We start from the raw sequence: 6761 nt of genomic DNA, 5'->3' as shown, positions 1-6761 counted from the left end.
GACATCCTGGCAGAGCCAACCCAGAGCTCCCATGAATGCACCTGCACAGCCCCACCCACCCTGCGGGCTTGTCCCTCCCCTTCCTGGTAAGTGGCAGAGACTTTGCTGCTGGGAGACTATTGCTAATGCCCTTCCTTCCCCGGTGACCTGCTCCTGGTCTGGAAAACTGCTGTCAATTAAGCGCAGAGATAGATGGACTAATCGCCTGGCCTGCTATAAGGCAGCTTTATGTGTCCCATAGTCATGTAATTTTATTTAGGAGACTTCGCTCGGTTGGTGCGTTTGCTTTTTACTATGCCTTCTAACAGTCTGAAATACCTTGTTAACTTGAGAGCTAATTCAGATTTGATTTTTCCTTCCTTCCATCATGAAAACGTGAGACAGAAGCAGGTGAGAAGGAAATGGCTGAAGCTACAAACGAGCAAGCAGTCCTGTTCTTTAGGCCAGTATCTCTATTTAATTCTACAAACCAGACAAATCTCATTTTGTTTTATTGCTGCTGCTGTGAAAGGCTGCTTGAATGACTTGTCGCCATGTAGGCGGTACTTTCTGCATTTCATTACCACTTGACCCCACTGCCTACAAGCTTGTCTCTCTACACCCACTTGCTTTAGCTGCCAACTGAAGATAACACTTCAGGCATCTGCCATAATAAAGTCTTTAAGGTGCCACAAGATTCTTTGCTGTTCTTTTTATTAGTCACCAAGGGCTCAGTCCAAATGCCCCCAGGGTTTGCTCTGTTCTGTTTGTTTTACTTGAGCGTAGGATTTCCTAGCTGGCTGCAGGAAGGATCATGTGATTTCAGCCCAAAGCACAGCCCTTGCAGAAGGTTAGCAGAGTGAAATGTGAACCGGGAAACACTGTCCTTGGCATTCATGCCTTTGTTTTAATCAGAAATAAGCAGAAAACGAGAGGGCTGGGCGGGGTGGTGGTCAGAAGAGAACAAGCAGAGAGGAGGGGAAAGGAGCACCTTTAAGATCTGGGCCACAAAACACCTCCATCCTGGACCTCAGACAGCGTATTGGACGTGGCAGCCACCCACCTGTTCTTGATGCGATTAGATTATACGTGCTTAGATGCATGTTTCAAATTGATCTCTGGGGAAATGGAGGCATTTGCGCTTGCAGCTTAAGTGACAACAGCCGCATTCACAGTTGTGCTAGAGATGCCTCTAGCCCACAAGGGAAGCAGCAAGGCGGCTCACAGGGGTTGGAGCCAGACTTGGTCCCGCTTTGAATGGAGCCACTGAAATGACTGACACAGGTGTTACTCATAGGGATGGGTGAATCTGTCAGTTTCAGCTTCTCTCTGCTTCTCATTTTTCCATTCTTAAGTTCAGTTCTCCACATTTCCTCATCAGTTTTGTGATTTTTAAAAAAAGTCATCTTGAGAATTCATCCGCATTTCAATATGAATTTCTCTTTTGATACTTTTTTGGGGGTACTTTTGCCCAATACATTTTTTGCAAAGCAATTTCACCTGATATAATGCATTTTTTCTTCTTCGTTAGTTCCACTAAAACATGCAGTTCCACTAAAACAAACACTTTTACCCTGTTCTGTGTATTTTTGTACACCTTGCTTGGCTGGAGAACTGCACTGCAAATTTCAGAGAAGGGAAAATTTGAAAGGGTGCCTGCATTTCAGGCTGTATATGGTTCTGGAAAGTGTGACTTAAGAAGGTTTGCCTTTAAATGTGAGCTGAATCAAATATCTTCCCTGTCCCTAGGTATTCATCACAAACTTTAAGCTCCACTGATTTCAGTGGGTCTACTCTAAGAATAGGGACACGGGTGGCGCTGTGGGTTAAAACACAGAGCCTAGGACTTGCCAATCAGAAGGTCGGCAGTTTGAATCCCCGTGACGGGGTGAGTTCCCATTGCTTGGTCCCTGCTCCTGCCAACCTAGCAGTTTGAAAGCATGTCAAGTGCAAGTAGATAAATAGGTACCACTCTGGCGGGAAGGTAAATGGCATTTCTGTGTGCTGCTCTGGTTCGCCAGAAGTGGCTTAGTCATGCTGGCCACATGACCCAGAAGCTATACGCCGGCTCCCTCGGCCAGTAAAGCAAGATGAGTGCCGCAACCCCAGAGTCGGCCACGACTGGACCAAATGGTCGGGGGTCCCTTTAAGGCTTCTCACAGGCATCTGGTTGGCCACTGTGAGAATGGGATGCTGGACTAGATGGGCTGTTGGCCTAATCCAGCAGGCTCATTTTACATTCTTATGTTTTTAGCTCCATTTTACTCCTTAATAAAGTTTTCTTTAAAAAAATACAGGCAACAGAAAAGAACCCCCACGTAACAATACAACAAGGTCATGAAATAAGTAAAGAGAGTCATGGATTGCAATCCTTAAGCCATGCATAGGATTTGAAGTGGGGTGAGGGACCAAGATGAGCTTCTCTAACATCAAGGCTGCAGTCATAATGCCCACACTCGGGTGGCTGGGTGAAAGAGAGGGCAGGACTTCAGCACCATTAAAAGGAGAAGGACTTTCAGCAGGTATAGCTTGCCTTCCTTTGCAAAGACCTCGGCAGGTGCATGTGTGCCTCTAAGTGCCACATTGTGACTGTTGACTTTGTGATGAAGTGCGTGATCTGGGGGATCTTACTTTGACCACAAACTAACCAGGCACCCTAAGGGCAGGGATGGGAAAGCTTTGACTGTCAAAGAGGTGGTTCCACCACAATTCCCATCAGACCCAGCTGGAACAGACAATGGGATTCCAGCAACATCTGGAGGACCACAGCTTCTTCATCCCTGGCCTAGGGCTAACCTAGCATACTTCATCCCCAAACCACTTCTGAATTGTAATGGCTTATTTTGGACACTGGCCCACTTTACAACACTTGGGTAAGGTTTACTGAGTTCAAATGCAGTGACGCACACTGAACAACTGAAATGAGCCACATAAGGGAACTTTCCCTGTCACTTCAGTGAGAGAGAGCTACAGTGTTTTGCAGATCCACATCGGAACCCTTGGCTGTACACGGAAGGTGATGGATCAGAGACCTGGATTTTAAAAGTTTTTAAAGATTCAGATTAACTAGTAACATCAGCGCCACCATCTTGTTGCAGGCAGGCAACTGAGACTCTTCATTCCTTCCTCTCATACGGAGACTTAACTCACAGGATGGTCCTTTCTGCTCATGACAATAAAAACACATTTATGGCTCTCATCTGCATTTGCATGCAGGTGTGTATGTTATTGACACAGGTGAGAAACTGCGCAATGCACACAATGTACAGATAGTTATTTCAGTGTGAAATGCAGAGAGAGAGAGAGAGAGAGAGAGAGAGAGAGAGAGAGAGAGAAGTGTACGATTCATGTGTCAAACCAGATGAAAATAAAGACAGCAAAGTTGTTGGTGTGAATGCAGATTATAAATGCTGATATCCAAGGAGTTCAAGCATTTAAAGAAGAGTTTGATGCTGGCTGCATTGTTAGACACTTACGAGGTAGCAAGTCTTGTTGAATTTAATGGGACTTGCTCCATAGCATTCCACTTCTGGTTTCTATATAATTTCCCCACCACCATCACTGCCGTGGAACAGCGAGGGGGAGAGAGGTGCATATATGTTCATAGCTAGCTTCTGGTTAGACAAGCAAGACCAAAGATAATTTTGCAAAGTGAAGTTAGAAACTGTATACTTCTTTATTGTCTCATCACAAAAATGTCCAGTCTAAATGCACCTTAGATCTCTGGGTACTTTGTCATGGTAATGGTAACCTAATGCATTTGATTTTCTTAAACCTTTTCTCCATCCCTTTCAGCAAGGTTGCACTGAAAGCACCTCCTATGCTGTGCTGATAAATGCAATCTATTCTGCTGTGTGAGTATGTGTGTGTGTGTGTCTGTTTAACAGAGGCAGCAGATTTCTTTCTTTTGAAGACATTGGCAAGCTGCCTTTTGCAGTTCAGGGTTCAAATGTTTGGATTTTGGTTATACTTTATGAAACTACCTCACATGTTACCTTGGACTTGTGTTTGCTGCTCATTTATTCATGTACTGTGTGATATGATCACGATTCAAGATTCTCTTTTTCCAGTTGCAACTGAGGTTTGTGAATTAGGTTACATCAGGGATGGTGGACCTGTGAGCATCCAGCTGTTGCTTGTGGTCCCACCAATAGCAGTGGCTCATGGGAAGATTACACGAGTCATATCCTTCTTGGTGGTGGCACCTCAGGATGAATTAAGTTAGGGTGTGGTGGCGGTAGGGAGTTTCCTATTGGTATCTCCACTTGCGTAACATTTTGTGAGTGGACTGTATTTTAACGATACTGAACACCATCCTGAGAACTCATTCATTCATTTTATTTGTATGTCAGTTTTCCACACACAAAAATCATACTCAAAGTGACTTACAACAAGAAAAACAGGGATACGTTTCAAACAAACACTACAAGAACAATTTCATAATAACATAGAAAAACTATATAACGAATATAATAACATACCAAAAAAAACACATTTCAAAACTATAAATATAACAAGATTACTTAAACAACATGCAGCATCCAATAACAAAAATAACAAGGAAGCTTCACAGTTTCACCTTAGTCCTAGAAACAACCCTCCTATGATGTTGCTCATGAATTGGAAAGGAAGCTGGTATAGATAGAAATAATTATCTATCACTGATAGATCTCTCTCTCTCTCTCTCTCTCTCTCTCTCTCTCTCTCTCATCTATCTATCACAATTGACAAAAACAACATTAAAAAGCATTTCAGATAAAAAGGAAAAAAATCAGTAATAGTTAAATCATTAGTAAAATACAAACTATAAAACCAGCATCAATTAAAACCATTTTGTTTCTTACATGCTGCAGGTATTACTAGAAATTGACATGTGGAAATGCAGTTTACCTTTCCGCCACAGCAGTACCTATTTATCTACTTGTACTGGTATGCTTTTGAACTGCTAAGTTGGCAGGAGCTGGGAAAGAGCAACAGGAGCTCACCCCGCCACAGGGATTCAAACTGCTGACCTTCTGAGCACGTGCAGTCAGCTCCAGGGGTTGGCTTGAGAGAGAGTGTAATACCTTTCCTTATTCTGTGAGGCTGTTTTTTGTGTATTTTTAGGGGTGCTTCATGCCACTTTTATATCTCAGAAAGAAAGACAGCATGAAGGACTTGCAAGGAAAAGTCCCTTGGTTCTGTTATCAGCAGTTCCAGGTAAGATTCCTGTCTGTAAGTTGTTAGTGACTGTCCATTTCCCACCCAGTGTGTCCATGCAAAGGATACCAACTTTATTAATAAGAAGAGTGATGAAGGCTAGATAGGAAAGAGGAGAGAGTTATAAATCAAATAATAAAGCAGGCTTTCCACTCAAAGCTAAGGTACTTGGGCCTTTGTAGTAGGGTTTGACTAACCACAATAGCCCTCTTTGTTGTGGTCGCAGCTGAGAGAGACCTTGACTCTCACCTTTGGCTCAGGGAACATAACTCACAATACAACCAATTATCCCACAGTCAGGTTCACAATGGCAATAACTGGATTATTGAAAGTGAAAGTACTCTTGCCACCAGAAAATTGACGATAAAAAAGAGTAGCAGCAGGGGTTCCCTTCATCTACCAGCTTAAAAACAAATAGAACATAGAAGTCCATGCCTGCTTGCTTGCAAACCAGAATATAGTATGCATTTTCTTTGAGAAGGCTAGTGTTTGTTTATTTATTATAAAACTTATATATCACTTTTCACTTCTCTTAAGAACTATCAGAGTCGTTCACAAAATAAAACCAAGCAATGCCCCTTACAGTAAAATCCAATTAATTAATCAATTCAAATCAAAACCAGGAAAAAAATCATAGGATCAACCCCAGAAACCAGATAAATATTCAAGAACATGCTTGTGTAAACACATAAACACACCCACACACCTGGTGCCCATCTGACCTTCCTCAGAGCATCTCCCAGATGAAAATACAGTGGTCCCTTGGTTCTCAAACTTAATCCGTTCCGAGAGTCCATTCGACTCCCAAAACCATTCAAAAGCCAAGGCGTGGCTTCTGATTGGCTGCAGGAGCTTCCTGCACTCAAGCGGAAGCTGCGTCAGACATTCGGCTTCCGAAAAACGTTCACAAACTGGAACACTTCCGGGTTTGCGGCGTTCGGGAGCCTATTTGTTCGGCAACTAAACCATTTGGAAACCAAGGTTTGACTGTAGGGACATTTCTTACTCCCCTCCCAACTGACCCTCCTTGACTTCCCATTTTGGTCCCCCACCCTCCCACAGAACATTTCCTATCAGATTAAGGGCAAGTGCCCCCACCTCTACACTAATGGGACACAGCACATATGCCTGGCACCACCCTGAGAAAACCCCTTGATTCCAGTTTTATTTTATTTTATTTTATTTTATTTTATTTTATTTTATTTTATTTTATTTTATAACGGTAGATTTACAAAAGAAAAACAAGCCCATAAAACATTTTTTTTAGAAAGGGGCAAGATTAGATGTGGATGCACAAAGCTTTTTTTTTAGCTTTTTTTTTTTTTTAAAAAAAATCAAGACTCCTTGCGCTCCCCCCTGCTCCCCCTTTCTTCTTGCCTGGGGTGGCCCTGCCCTCTGCCTGCCCCACAGAGCCAGTGCGTCACACAGAGCTGGGCCTTAGTGGCAGCTGCCTTCCCTCCTCCTTCCCTGCTCTCCAGCAGCCACTACGAATAGTCCAAAGGAGGAGGCCATCAGCAGCGGCCATAGAGACGCCATGGAGAGGCAACAGCTCAGGGCAAGCGCCAGCTCATCCTCTTCCCCGA

This window comes from Podarcis liolepis, assembly GCF_965112155.1.
Source record: "Podarcis liolepis genome assembly, chromosome: 9".
Taxonomy (NCBI): domain Eukaryota; kingdom Metazoa; phylum Chordata; class Lepidosauria; order Squamata; family Lacertidae; genus Podarcis; species Podarcis liolepis.
The sequence above is the reverse complement of the archived record's forward strand: the minus strand, read 5'-3'. Positions refer to the sequence as shown.